This window comes from Cervus elaphus, chromosome 13 (genome assembly GCF_910594005.1).
Source record: "Cervus elaphus chromosome 13, mCerEla1.1, whole genome shotgun sequence".
Classification (NCBI taxonomy): Eukaryota; Metazoa; Chordata; class Mammalia; order Artiodactyla; family Cervidae; genus Cervus; species Cervus elaphus.
This window is the reverse complement of record NC_057827.1, coordinates 67578749-67593243: the sequence shown is the minus strand read 5'-3', so window position 1 is coordinate 67593243 and position 14495 is coordinate 67578749. Positions and strand designations below refer to the sequence as shown.

The 14495-nt window shown below is 50.2% G+C and overlaps 1 long non-coding RNA gene across 3 annotated transcripts; it reads right to left on the bottom strand.

Moving 5' to 3' along the window:
* Positions 1 to 1164: 1164 nt before the first annotated feature.
* LOC122706956 lies at positions 1165 to 6198 on the bottom strand. 3 transcript variants are annotated; one of them, XR_006344514.1, is made up of 6 exons: positions 5351 to 6198; positions 5090 to 5137; positions 4414 to 4517; positions 1767 to 1816; positions 1633 to 1685; positions 1165 to 1229 (listed from the first exon to the last, which is right to left on the bottom strand). It is a non-coding gene; the product is annotated as an uncharacterized LOC122706956 (long non-coding RNA). The 3 variants fall into 3 exon arrangements; XR_006344513.1 differs by having other exon boundaries at positions 1171 to 1685; positions 5351 to 5502; positions 5587 to 6198; XR_006344515.1 differs by lacking the exons at positions 1165 to 1229; positions 1633 to 1685; positions 1767 to 1816; positions 4414 to 4517; positions 5090 to 5137 and adding an exon at positions 5231 to 5263.
* Between the last annotated feature and the right edge of the window lie 8297 nt (positions 6199 to 14495).

Here is a 14495-nt window from a genome sequence, read left to right as displayed (position 1 = left end):
ATCCAAGGTGACCTCATACCTAAAAAGAGGCTTACCAATTATGTTTTATTTACCAGGGAGTCTTCAAGGAAGGGAGGAAAACCAAGGTCTCACCTAGAAAGTCAGCATCATTCCTGGGAATTCTGGGCAGAGTGGCATGGGTCACACATGAAGCAATCATCATGGGTAAATGGTTGGCTTCCTTACCCTGGAGAAGCATCTGCTGAAACTTCCTCTTGTGATGTCTTCCCAAGAAGAATTTAGTACTGAAAGGAGATTGGCCATGTAATACTCATCATAAATAAAATGAACACACCATGGACAACCTCCATTCGAGTACCTGACTCGGATGCTGGCTTCCGGCGTGTCCCAGACATCAGGCCTAAGGACGGATGGGATACCAAGAGTGAAGATGCTGGCAACGCATTGTCAGTGAAACAGGCATGGACCCTACTGTCCCTTCTTTGGAATTAGCACCCCTTCTGGGAGCCATTCAGGAAGGACACGCTGCAACCAAGAGGAGCAAAGCATCATGTTATACACAGAGAGAGCGGCATGGGGATGACTTCCTGTCAGGCAGGAAGTGGATCTACAATGAAAGTACTGCTTCTTTGGGGAAGTCGGCATTGCGGACCAGCAGTACCCCTAGAGATGGATGACACACGGAAGGGAGCGAACACAGGTGACACATACGTGGGGTGACATGCACACATTCAGCTCAACCATCCATCCAGGTGTGCGGACACTGGTGCTAGTTCCTGGGTGCTTTAGGGCCAGATTTGATACCTAAAAAAAGGTCAACCATGTATGATTCGTCAAAAATATAAAGCGAATGCACCATGGAAGACCTCTCTTCAAGTACCACCAAGCAGCTCTGGTAAGGAACGCCCCACTTCTTGCTTCATGTTGGCACCACTTCCAGGCATCTTCCTGTGGATAGTCTCACACACACAGGATGAGGACCAGGACACGGAGCATCAGGAGACCGCATGCTCTGCCATCCAGCTGTGATCAACAGCCCCTGCACTTACCCTGGAGAGGAGCTGACTCCAAGGTCCTGCCCTGAAGGGGGGGCTCCGCCCCCAGGAAGCTCTCCAAGGCGGGATTTGGTACTAAAAAATAGGTGAACCGTGTATGATTCGTCACAAGTAAAGCGAAGGCTACACGGATAACCTATCTTCAAGTCCCGCAGATTAGCACTAACCAGGTGCCAGGGCCTCATCTTCAAAGCTGGCCTCCTCCAGAATGTCCTAAGGACAGAGGGAATACTGAGTGTTAACAAACTGGTAGAAAGGGTCGTGAGTGAAACATACCTCCAAGTTCATTCAACTGTCCCATCCTAGACCCCGAAGTAGCCCAGACATCAACACCTTTGCCTGTTTGGCAAGATATCTAAGAAGCACTTTCAAGACTATTGCATTGTGGAGAGATCAAGGAATAAGAATTCATTATTTATCATAGCAGGGAACACAGCCTCATTTCATATTTGCATCCAAGCTGACAGCAGTGATCCTTTTCTCACATACACCTTGTGTCCAGAAAGCCCTCCGAAGCCGGAGTTCATTCCAAAGAAGCTGAGTTTGCGATACTGCTCATAAAGAAAATGATAGCATGCAACACAAACTTTATTACATACCAAGGTATGGCACTGACCTCAGAGTTGCGACCTCATCCCTAAAAGTGGGTATTACTTCCAAGAAGTCTCCCTATGGATAAAATGCATACTTAGGGTTAATAGACCAGCAGAAATATGATGAAAAAAATCTTCCATTGTTAAATTCACATACCTAGCAAATGGTACTGACTCCATGTACATCCCAGAAGGTGGTGGAGCATCCTGCCAAGGTGGAACAGGATACTGAGAAGGGGGAATCTCGGTGTGATTCATGTTAAACAGACAAGTGCAGAGCAAATGACAATAATGAGTCTTCCAAATAAAAGTGGCAGCCTGGGGCCAGATCATAGGTTTTTCCCTTCTCCAGCCACCAATGAAATAATAAATGACCATTTAACCTAAGACAAGACCAACACATAGAAAAGTACTTGTAGAAATACTACAAGACATCCTTGAAATGAAAAAGTAGCTAACTTGACTCATCAAGAAGGGATATGATTCAGAAAAACTGATGAAGAAAAATAGTGACTGAGTCACATCCTCCGAAAGAGCTAATAGAGAACCCTCTCCTCCACACACAAAGAAATGATGGATAAAATGAAATCAAGGCCAAAATCAATTGATAAATACACAGCTGTAAAGAATAAAATGAACACACCAATGAAGAGAAAAATCTGGACCAAAGGATCTAAAGGATGCTGCACTAGAGGCTTAGAGGGTCTTTGTAGTCTTAATGTCCAAGCAAGAACAGGACATGTGACATAGGGACCAAAAGAAGTGGGGGACTGGGATGGGAAAAAGAGTCGGAAAACGCTATCCTGGCTTAGAGAGATGACAAGAGAGTTTATTTCCATGCAAGCTGTGGGTAGAATGAGTTCCCCTGTGAGAAAACAAGCTCCTGGACCAAGAAGTGGTGAGGATTTATACTAGACATAAGGTATGGGACTCCTTAGGCCAACAAATGAGTCCTGACTGTTGAAAGCCCGATGCCATACAAAGTCAAATGCAGAGCCATAGTGTTGTGAGGGGAACAAAAAAACACACAAACATTGATCTCCCTGATGATAACCTCACAGAGAAAAGTTACAAAACCGGTGAAAGTATTATTATGAGTCAACCAACTCACCAAAGAATAGCACTGATACCCTTACACGTGAGAGAAATGAACAGTAAGTATTGTCAAAATGTCTCAGTGTAAAAAGAACGGGAAATCATAGGGCCAAATAGAAGAGAAAGAGAAAAAACAAGCAGAAGAGTAAAAGTGCAACAGTCATGGTTAGACATTCTCAGAGATGAGAGAGCTCACGCAAGACAGTGACCCAAAGCCTCTCTAACAAAGTACATGAAGGTCCACAAGATATACATCCAGCTAAGCAAGAGGTATGTAGAGAATTCATATTTTAAAAGCTAGTATGATACTAAGTGCAGAAGACAATGGCACAGCATCTACAAGGTTCTGAGGGGAAGAAGGTAGGCTAAGAATTTTATGCCTGGATAAGTTGTCCCTTGTGTATATAAATAAGAGGCAGGTATCCCCAGATGCGCAAGGGCTGAGCAGTGTTAATGAGCCATTCTTGAAGAAACAATTATTCTGATATGAATTAAAATTGAAAGCAATTATTCTGAGATATGAATTAAAATTCAGGAAGAAAGAAGGTTTAGTTTAAGGGGAAAAAAAAAACACTAATTATCAGCAATGAATCCATTTAAATATAGAACTATGATTTAACATCTATAAGAATTATGATTATAGAACACAATGCAAATATTTATAATGAGAAAATTATATTGTACAGTATAGCTTTTAAAAAAGCAGGAGGTGGAGCTGATTTCCTTATCTTTCAGAACCTCGAGTGAAATTAAAACAGTTAAAAAATATATATAACGATCTCAACTATTTCATGTTTTACACAATGATTTTTCTTAATCTTATAGGGATCTTTTAGGAATTAGTACTTCTTTCAGAAGAGCAAGAAATATTTATTAATTCTTCTAATTTTCTTAAGCATATTCTTTATGTTAAAGTAAAATGATGGTTAACATTTTTAACAAAAAAGTTAGTAAAATTACAGTTAACATTTTAACAAAAACCACATATTCGTAAAATATTTGTGTCTCACTCTGTCTACCTTTCTATTTGGATACATGCTTGGGCAAGTGTTTAGAAATTTCTAAAGCCCTGATGGTTACTTCTGGGTTGCAGAGATTAGGTAATTGTCTCCCTTTTTTACTTACATTTTCCCACATTGCTTGAATTTTTATTGTTAAGTATGTGTCATTTTTATGTCCAATTTTTTGCAACCCTTTTTTTATATGTATGGTAACAATGTAAAATAATTAGTCATTTTTAAATGAAAAATGAGAAATTGGAACTAGCACTGCCCTCTGTACTCAAATTTGGTAGGACTTACAGGTCAACAGATACAATGTCTTAGCCCAGAAAATATACTAATACTGGTTCCCCGCCGTGACTTTGCCAACATGGCTCAGAGGTCCTCCTCTCCAGGACAAGACATAATACTAAAACAGAAGGGAACTATCCACTGGGTTTTTGGTTTGTTTTTCTTTTAGAAAACCCCGAATCCCCAGAAGCATCGTGGACATCCCTATTGCCCCAGTCACTTGGGTCTTAAACCTAAATCATATGCTTCTCCCCACACGGTCATCCATGAATCGCCTGAATGATAGGGACGCTAGCAACACCAACATGAGTGTGTCTTCACTGCAGTCCCCGTCAGCTCCGAGTAGACGCCCGGTGCAATGTGATACCGAAAAGAGATCGACCGTGTATTGGGCATCATTAAATAATGCTAACTCACCACGGACAACCTCCCTCCGAGTACCACGGGGCAGCATTGCTGGTGGCTTCCCACATCCACACGGCCTGGGCAGCTTGGGAGTGGCCACGAGGGCGGACAGGATGCTGAGGATAAGGATGCGTGGGCCAACGGGGTCAGTCCTCAAGTCAAATCCATGCCCCTGGTTTACCAACCCAGGATCCCAGTGGACAGCAATGCCATGCAAGCAACACTCAGCAACGCAAAAAAGTCAGCCCCATGTGAGGAGTCACCAGTGAAGCCAAGAGCTCTCCGAAGACCACGTGTTTGCAAGAACAGGGAAACCACTGCCTCCTTGGTGAACCTGGCCTCACCCTAGGGGAGGTCCCTGGAGGGTGTGAGGTTACAGAGCGTTAGTAAACCAGGGGTCACACAATCTCCTGTCCTCAACTCTGTCCTGAGAGCTGACTATTGAAAGATGCTTCTAGCTGCCCCTTCTAGGTTGGCTGTGTGTATTGTTATATATATATATATATATATATATATATATATATATATATATATAATATTTTTAATTAGGGCATTCCCGCAGCCTGGCTTGCTTGTCCTAAAGTTAACAGCACCCCCAGAAAGTTGCCTCAGCGTCAGCAGGGGTTAGCGTCAGTGAAGCAGGCATCCTCAGGGAAGCAAACACGGGCTCAGCCATCCAGGCACCTACCTTGGAAGCAGCACTGGCCTGGGGAGCCCTCCGAGGCAGAATCTGACACTAAAAGAGAGGAGAGCCGTGTATGACTCGCTTTGATGAATCGAATTCATCACGGCCAGCCTCTCTTCAAGTACCATAAGTGAGCACTTGTGAGAAATCCACTGCCCGTCTTGCCAAGGTGGCTGCCTGTAAGGAAGGGGCGGAACAATCTTGGGCAGTGGGCCGAGTGACATGCGAGCACATTCATTGCATGCTCACCCGAGACACACTTACCCTAAGCAGGGGTGACTCCCGCTCGTCCTCCTGGACCAGGAGGGCTGCCATCTCACTGCCATCATCACGTCAGCACGTCATGGTAGCCCCTTGAATCCTGTGCTGGTTGAACCGTGGCTACTTCCCCGTGGGCATCACCTCTGTGGACCCTTCTGTGGAGAGATGGGAGGCCAGGAGTTAGAGGACCAGGTGTCAGATCTAATCAGTAAGCGTGTATTCAGGGAACAGTCACACACCCCCAATGTGGCTGGCCACTGGCTTCCGGTCCCTCAGTGGAAAGCAACGCGTTGTCCCAGGAGCACGTCAAGGAGGCTGTAGCAGTGACACGGATGCCACCACCATGACGCATCACTTTTTGAGTCCACGCGCCCTCCCTGCCACGGTTGTCCGAATCCACAGAGCAGCCGCCAGCGCACATCCACTGCTGTCCCCAAAGTCGGCAGGACCTCCTCCACGTCTCCCAGGCAGCTGGGGTTGGTGCTGAGGGTTGGCGACTAGGTGGCCCAGAGGGTGAACAGAGTGCTTGCCCCTCTGGTCAACCAGTCACACACCCTGAACGGTGCTGACACCAGGTTCTCCTCGGGAAGGTGGCCTGGGGCCCAGGAAGCCTCTCTTCGACGTCTCATGAGGTGACACTGGTGACAAAACCACAGCTGTTTCCCCCGAGGTGGAGTGGCCCTTGGGAAGGCCTCCTGCAGGAGGAGGACGCCCAGGTGAGTGGCCCAGATGACTTACAGCTAGGACAAGCCCATGGCCCTGGCCGGCCGGCCAGCCAGTCTCATCTTCCACGAAGAACACGGAGTCTTCTCTTCCAGAGTGGCCGTCCCATCTGGGGCATCCTTAGAGGTAGTATTTGGTACTGAAAAAAGTGTTGTCCGTGAATGATTCGTCATAAGTAAAGCGAATCCACCACGAACAACTTCTCTTCAAGTACCACAGAAAGGCAGAGGCAAGACAGAGCAGGGTCCCCTTCCACTTCTCCAAGGGGCGCAACCTCCGACTGAGGACCTGCGGGCAGATGGGACAGCGGGTGTTAGTGAGACGGATGACGCATGTCCTGAAAACACTCCAGGGCCCAGGCAGCTGGCCACTTACCTCCCAGGAGCGGGGCTGATGCCCTGCCTGCCCCTTCCCTGGAGCGGTGATGGCATTTCCGAGTCTTCGGGGGCAGGGCTTAGAAACGAGAAGAGAGGGGCTTCACAGTGCCAGCTCGTTCCAGCTCAGGACACTCCGTGTGGGTGTGGACCCTGGGCTTTCAGAATAGGGACCTTGGACTTCTCAGCAGAGCACACTTGGTTCTCTATCAAGCACATCGAAGCACTGGCCAAGCTCCTTCATGGGACTTGTGGGGTCTACCAGATGAGGGGTGTTCCAGAAGAGCCACCATGGGGTTCTCCTGAAGAGTCTGCCCAGCCCTGGGCCCTGAGGTCCCCTCAGAAGATCCCGGGAAACCCCAACTCCCTTCCTGCCCCACCATCCCTCCGCATGTCTCATTCCAATGAACCACCCAGGAAAACAGTTCCCAGAAAGCCAGCATCACTGGGACCAGTAGGACCAGGTTCAGTTCCCCAGACTGACCACCCAGTCCTCACATCCCACATCCTTTCACATCTGGAACCGTGACTCATCACCATGTTCTCACTTCTCCGGAGAGATTCACTGTCCATAGTGAATAGAGGGCTATCTGCACCCCGCCACCCCGTACACTGAAGACTTGTGGGTAGACGGCCTCCCGGCTCAACCTCACCTCCAGATCATTCTTCTTCTCTTTTCCTTTTAAAATTTTGGCTCACAGCATTTTCATCAGACCTCACTGCCCACTACCTAGATCACGGCCCCTCAGGATCCTCCTGCTGGCTCACCATCTTCCTCCCAGAACACCTCCTGACCTCCTTCCTGGTAATGACCACCCAGTGATGCTGTTCCCAACTCTCTAGCATTGGCCTGGAGGCTGCCTCACCTCCAGTTGCCTCTGCCAACATCCCACCTGACCCTCAAGCCTCATGGTCACTGCCTCAGCTTGGATCTTGGCAATACTGGTAATGATACTTCTCCCAAAGCTCCTAGAAACCCACTGACTCACTCCAGAGCCCCAGTTCAGCAGTGGTCACACCTGTAGACCTTCTGGTTCATCCGCTGCCCCTCTTTGTCACTCCTGACCCTGGCTGGGCTCATCCAACCCATCCCTGGGCCTGCTGGCTCCACCTGTGGGACCTCCCAAGTTCTTCGTGTGGAGACTCCTGTCCTCTTCCTACCTTCCATCAGCAACTCATAGATCAATTCAACAGCCATCCCCGTGGGCTCTGCATCACCACCCTTGTGGTCAGAGGGACCATTTCAATACGGACCACACCTCCCTCCCCACTCAGCATCCACCCAGTTTCCACCACACTCAGAAGAAAGTCCGGAGGTGCCCAAGCCTCAGAGGCTGCCTCTTTCACCCACAGTTCAGTCCAGCCCCACCTTCCTTCTTGCTGTTCCTCAAAGATGCCAGAGAGCTTTCACATGCCACAAGCTTCTCCTGAAAACCTGACTCCCAAATCTCTTTCTGACCCACCCCTACTTCATTTCCATTTCCCCTCCCCAGAGAGACTTTCCCAGACCCTGTATTTAACATAAATGTCTATTCTATCTGTGCCTCTTTCTCATAGCTTACCCTGCTTTCCTTTCCTTCGTAACTCTACAGTGGATAGAAATGATATCGTTTGGCCTTTATCTTCTATCTCTCCCACCAGATTGTCAAGTTCATGTGAATGACTTTACCTTGTTCACTGTACTACCCAGTTGAGCGGACCCAACTAAGGTCTAGAATCATCTAGTAGATAGTATGTGCGATCATGATTTGTGGAATGACATTCCGCATTGATTGATCAACTGATGGAAAATTCATTAGCAAAGTAGTTACGCTCATTACAAGAGAATCTGACAATGCCGAGAAAGAGCCCTGTTGAAAAAGTATCATGGTCCAAGCAGACATCCCTTCTGCAAAGCAATTATCCAATGGGCTGGGTCTTACGGGAGAGGAAACCAAGTGTGACCCACCAGAGACAAAAATGAGACTCTGCTCAACTCACTCTCCACATGTCCTGGAAAGATGCCATGCCAACACGTCTTCCTGAGGTTGGCACTGCTTCCAGAATGCCTTCCCGGGCAAGAGTGGACCATCAAAAAGTCTTTCCTGGAGCAAATACCATAAGGATGACCAGTAAGATTATCAGACAGTATCACCCCACATCGTCATAGAGCATGGCCTCCAGGATTGCATTCTCCAGATGGTCTCCAGGGATTCATTTTATGAAAGGTCTGGTTCTCTTGGGAGAAGGCAATGGCACCCCACTCCAGTACTCTTGCCTGGGAAATCCCATGGACGGAGGAGCCTGGTAGGCTACAGTCCATGGGGTTGTGAAGAGTCGGACACGACTGAGCAACTTCACCTTCACTTCTGACTTTCATGCACTGGAGAAGGAAATGGCAACCCACTCCAGTGTTCTTGCCTGGAGAATCCCAGGGACAGGGGAGCCTGGTGGGCTGCCCTCTGTGGGGTCACACAGAGTCGGACACGTCTGAAGCGACTTAGCAGCAGCAGCTGGTTCTCTTGGGATAGGTGGCAGGTGTTCTGTGAGAATGAGATTCTTAGGGGTCAATCTCTCAGATGGGTTTGGTGTCAATGACAACATCCCTTCCAGAAGATCACAGCCCTACTAGGCAGCCACCTCTTGCCTAGGTTAGATTCCAGTCTCGGGGGCAACGAGTGACAAGCATCTTAAAGGATGCGCCTGCGCTGTGATCCACCAGCCACGTACATACCTCGGGTGGGCATGAAAACCAAGACCTCCTCCTGGAAGGTGGGATGCTGTCGGGGAAGCCCTCCAGAGCAGTATTTGATACTGAAAAACTGGATTTCCCTGTATGATTCGTCATAAATACAGCGAACACAGCAGGGATAACCACTCTTCAAGTACCAAAGGCTAACGCTGATGAACCGTGTCTTCACCAGAGTCTGCCTTGCCTGCAGCTAATCCTCCTAAGGACAAATTGGGGGCTGGGGGTTAAGAGGATTTGGTGTGGCCCTTCGTAAATAAAGCCAACCATGCACTCCTGTCCCCCGGGAAGGGGTGGAGGCCAGCAGCTCTTCCCAGGAAGCATTCCAGGCAAGATCAATACTGAGAAACCAACCTTCCCTTACGTGACTCAGCATAAAGAGAGCCAAGCAGCAAGGAGAAGGTCTTTTCGAAGGACAGGTATTAGCATGGAGGAGGAAGCAGCGCCTCTTCTTCAGAGTCTGTCCTGAGAAGTGACTGGATAGCGAGGGACTGTGGATCAGTTGACATACATCATTGACAAAATGTATGTTCTCTGATCAACCATCCACTCCCCTATCACGGATCACGCCCTGCCCTCAGGTTGGAGTCCTGGCGCAGCACCTCTCCAGGTGGGAGCTTGTCCTGCAAAACAGCAGCTGGGATGTGATCAGCCACACAGGCTGTGATGACACGACCATGAACCCTGCAGATGCTCAGCCCTGGGGGCTAAGCATTTAAGACCTCAAAGCTACAGCTGGGGGATGGAGGGCTTCATCCTAACAAAGGCCCAGGGTCTGAGACGGGCCATCCTTTCAAGAATCGCGGGAGGTACTTCCTTCCTGAAGGTGGAATCAGGTTCAGGCAGGGTGTAACCAGGCTCCACGTTTATGACCAAGCAAGCACTGAAGAGCAACCTGCCATGGACTGCACCTGATCAGGTGTGGCGGAGTAGACGCCCCTCCCCCACCCCGCCTCCTCCTGGACCCAGACTAAGATGCCAAGGGTCAGGGGTCGCATTAGCTCTCCCTAGACTCAGGATTGGTACCAAGAGCCATAACCTGTCTCTGGATCAGAGGTGGCCTCCAGGAACTCGTCCTGGACAGAGTACGGATAACCAGAGCTGAAGGAATGGTCAGCCGTAAAGACCACACTCCAAGACCGAACTCTCTCTTCGAGGGAGATGGGGTGGACCTGAGCCCCAAAAAGGCCTGGCCCCCCAAATCCCCTATGGACAATTATGTTCTGAGGGCCCAGGGGTCTTCACTGGGACCCAGTGAGGGGGCTGCCATATATCCCTGCCCTGAAGGTAGAACCCCACAACTCAGTCTTCCGTGGTACCAGAACCTCCACCACAGACAATGGATGCACGACCAAAGGACCCCGCGCTGACGCTGACAGCGTCTGCATCCCATCTCCCAAGCTTGGGCCGCTCCTGGGTGTCACTGAGGCATTCTCGGGTTCATGGACGGGGGCCGTGTCCATCCTTTGGGCACACCCTGGGGGGCAGCTCTGCAGTCACATACCTGAGGGGTGGACAGCTCTCTTACTGGAAAGCTGGGGTCACCAGTGGGTGGTGGACTGAAGCCATGAAAGGACTCCACCAGGCTGGCCAGGAAAGTCACAGAGACTGGAGCATAGGGCTTCTCTGGAGCCCCCAGAGGTCCCAGTCAAGACTCTGGGGGTGGCGGGTCACGGGGGCCCCCATTCTCCAGCAAAGGGGGGTCCGGGTCAGCCTCCCGTCCCCATAAGCAGAGGGGATCCAGTCTCAGAGAGAGCACTGCATGCAGGCTGCAGAGACGGAGAGGTGTCGGCCGGGCGGTCCTCCTCCCGAGGGACGGGGCTGTGGCCCCACGGGTCTCTTCGTGTGCCAAGCGGGGGTCAGGAACTCTGCAGGCTCTGCCAGCAGCGCCTCGGGGAAATCTGCCTGGACAGGAAGTGGACCTGGGGGGTCAGTGAGGCGAGCAGAGTCAGGCCTGCCTTTCGCACACCTGGGGAGACAGATGGTGACCGTGTGTGTCCGGGGAGCCGGCCTGGGTGGGACCTGACCCTTGAAAACAGATGGCCCTCAGAGGAGTCTTCATGAAGGGAGTGACCTCTCCTGGAAGGTCCCGGGGAGGCAGAAAGCACATCCTCTCCACAGGGGCCGGGTAGCCTCCAGGAAGCTACCCTTCAAAGGGCAAGTCTGGGTCTGGACGGTCAGGGCTGTGGAGAGCTCTCGCTGTGGGCAAGGCTCAGCCATCAGGCCCCCACTGACCGGCCCCGCAGGAACACGGACTCAGGGGCCCTGTCTCAGCCCCTCACCCCCAGGCAGGCTGGACTGAAAGCAGGGGCAACCTTGTCCAAATCAGAAACACACCAAGTTCACTGCAAAACCACTGCAAAGCGCCCGGGCCCCGCCCCCAGCCGGCCTCCCTTCCTGGAAGCATGCCTTCCGCAGCGCAGCTAGCCCCGGGGTCACAGCTCACACCAGGCACACGCTCTCACGTCTCCTGTGCGGGCGGCCCTCGAGGCAGAGTTTGATATTCAAAGAGAGGTTAACCATGTATTATTCATGATGAGCCAAGCGAACATAACACGGATAACCTCTCCTCAAATATCCCTGAACAGTTCTGAAACGAAAACCATGGCCTTTTCCCCACTGTTGGTCGTCTCTGGCTCCGGAAGGTTCTTCTTAGGAAGACCCGAATCCAAGGCTCAGAGAGCTAGGCACTCAGATCCTGTAAAGAAAGCCCACATGTGGGCATCAATCATATATCCCCCATACCTGGGTCCCAGGGCTTGCACTTGGCCTTGACACCAGAGTCCAAAACCCCAGAGCTGGAACCGTGCTCAGAGACACTCCCAAAGCAGGTTCGATCCTAAAAACAGCAACAATGACAACAAAAACAACAATGACAATGAAAGCTCTTTTAGGGATTCCTCAGAGTTGGAATTTGATGGTAAGAAGAAACCCAAGGAATATTATGTCACAGGTGATGCAAAGCCATCCTGATGATACCTTTTCTGATAAAACAAAGCATATCACAGATCCCCAAGATAGGGGTCCCCAAAAGATGGCCTTGGTCTCAAAGCAGGAATGCTGCTTCGGACTGACTGGAAATGGATGATTCCAGAATTTCACAGTCCCAGTCAATACCGCTGATGGTCCAGTACCTGATGAGCCTTGACCCTGGAGGCCTCTCCACGGCGAGGGTCTTCTATCCAGGAAGCCCTGGGAGGTGGAATTTGACTCTAACGGAGAGTCATCTCATGACATTTATGCATAAGAGAGCCTGGGGCTGATAACCATTGTGCACGAACAGAAGAGTGGTATATTGGCCTGGGAAGTGCTCTCACGATATGGAAGGTGGGGCGCATGGGGCACACATCACAAAGGAAGCACATCCTCTCCAACCCCGAGCTTCTCCGAGTGTTGTCCACCGACCAGAAGCATTAGCATCACTTGGGAACTTGCTAAAAATGCAGAATCTTGGTCCCTGAATCAGAATCTGCCTTTTAACAAGATCCCTAGGTGATGAAAATCTGAGAAGCATACTAGAGTTTGAGAAACACCCCTCTAGCTGACAGTTCACACACACACACACGCATGCACACATACCCCAGAGGTGCCACTGACCACAATGTCTTATTCCCAGGGTCTGTGTTCCCTTGGACTGCAAAGAGATCAAATTGGTCAATCCTAAAGGAATCAACCCTGAATATTTGAAGGACTGACGCCGAAGCTCCAATACTTTAGCCACCTGATGCAAAGGGCTGACTCATTGGAAAAGCCCCTGATGCTGGGAAAGACTGAAGGCAAAAGGAGAAGGGGGTGACAGAGGATGAGATGGTTGGATGGCATTGAGCAAACACCAGGACATAGAGGAGGACAGAGGAAGCTGGTGTGCTGCAGTCCATGGGGTCACAAAGACTCAGACACGACTTAGCGACTGAACAATAACAACATGTCTCATGGGAGAGTCTCTGAGATGAAGTGGGTCCAGTAACAGGCACATAGCCATGCCATGTCCACCAAGAATAAGAGGGACATTCAATAGACAGCTCCTTAGTAGCAGTGGCAGGAAATGGACTGTGTTTTCCTTAATTTTGCATCTTCTCTAGCACATCTTCCATGCTCAAATTTATGTCAGAGATCAGAGGGCAGGGGAACCAAATGACCCAGTCCATCTTTCAGCTGCCTCGAGAGATGCTTGATAGCAGTGTCTCTTCCAGGAATTCCTCATGACTGAGATTGAGTAACAAAAAGAAAAAGACAGATGAATAATTACCAGCATCGTCCAAATGGCCCTGAGCACCGGAACTGTTTGTCCACCCCAAAACTGGTGTCAGTTCAAGGGGCATCACACTGCAGGCTTGCATTCCCAACTGAATTAGTGGTCAGAGATCATCAACAAAAACATGCTCCGTGGTTGAGTTAGGCCCCTGTGTCCTCTTGCTGAAGTCAGCACTGTCCTCAAGAAAAACTTGTGAAGCCCATCTGGACATTTGGATTTGAAAACAATGGCTGTCCGATATTAATCACCACAAATACAGAGACCATTCTGCGGACAGCCATTCTTTAAGCATCAAAGGACTGTGCCACCCGGAAGAGCTGGGCATCGTCTCCAAGGTCGGTGTCCTTTCCAGAAGGTTCTTCTCAGGTGGTCCAGACAATGAGGGTTAGTGGGTCAGTTTCACGCGCTGAGTCAGCCGCTTACTCGGCGGTTGCTTACATCCTCAGGCAGAGGACAGGGGAGCCGACAGCAATGATTTGATCCTCAAGTTGGCTTCGTGTCCAAGCAGTGCCTTCCAGAAGCAGGATCTGATGAGCCTTGAATGCTGGGTCACTCATAACACACACCCACGACCAATGCAGGTCGAGACAGCACCAGGGAGCCCGGTGGCCCCTGGCCAAGCTTGGCCCCGCCGCTAGGTTCCTGAAGGTTCAGAGCAGTGGTTCCCCAGCATGAGCCCCTGCAAGCTCTCGGCCCCCAGCCAGGCAGGAGTCCCCCAAGGAGTTGACACACGCATCTCTGTGGAACTCGTCATGGGGTTCAGGAAGTCCGCCGAGGCAGGATTTGATACTCAAAAAGAAATTGTCCTTGTATGATTCATCCCAAATAAAGCGAACACACCAAGGATAATTTCTCCTCAAGTATGAAATAGCGAAGTGGACAGGAGCACTGGCACCTCCAGGCCTTTGGTTCAAGAATGGACAGTGACTGCAACTCAGCAAACCCGAGCACACACCACACACACACACACACACGCATGCATCACGGACCATGCGTCTCCAGGTACCAGGGAGGTGGAACTGAACTGCTCCTTGCTCTGCTTGGTGACCACGCCCTAGTGTCCTGCCG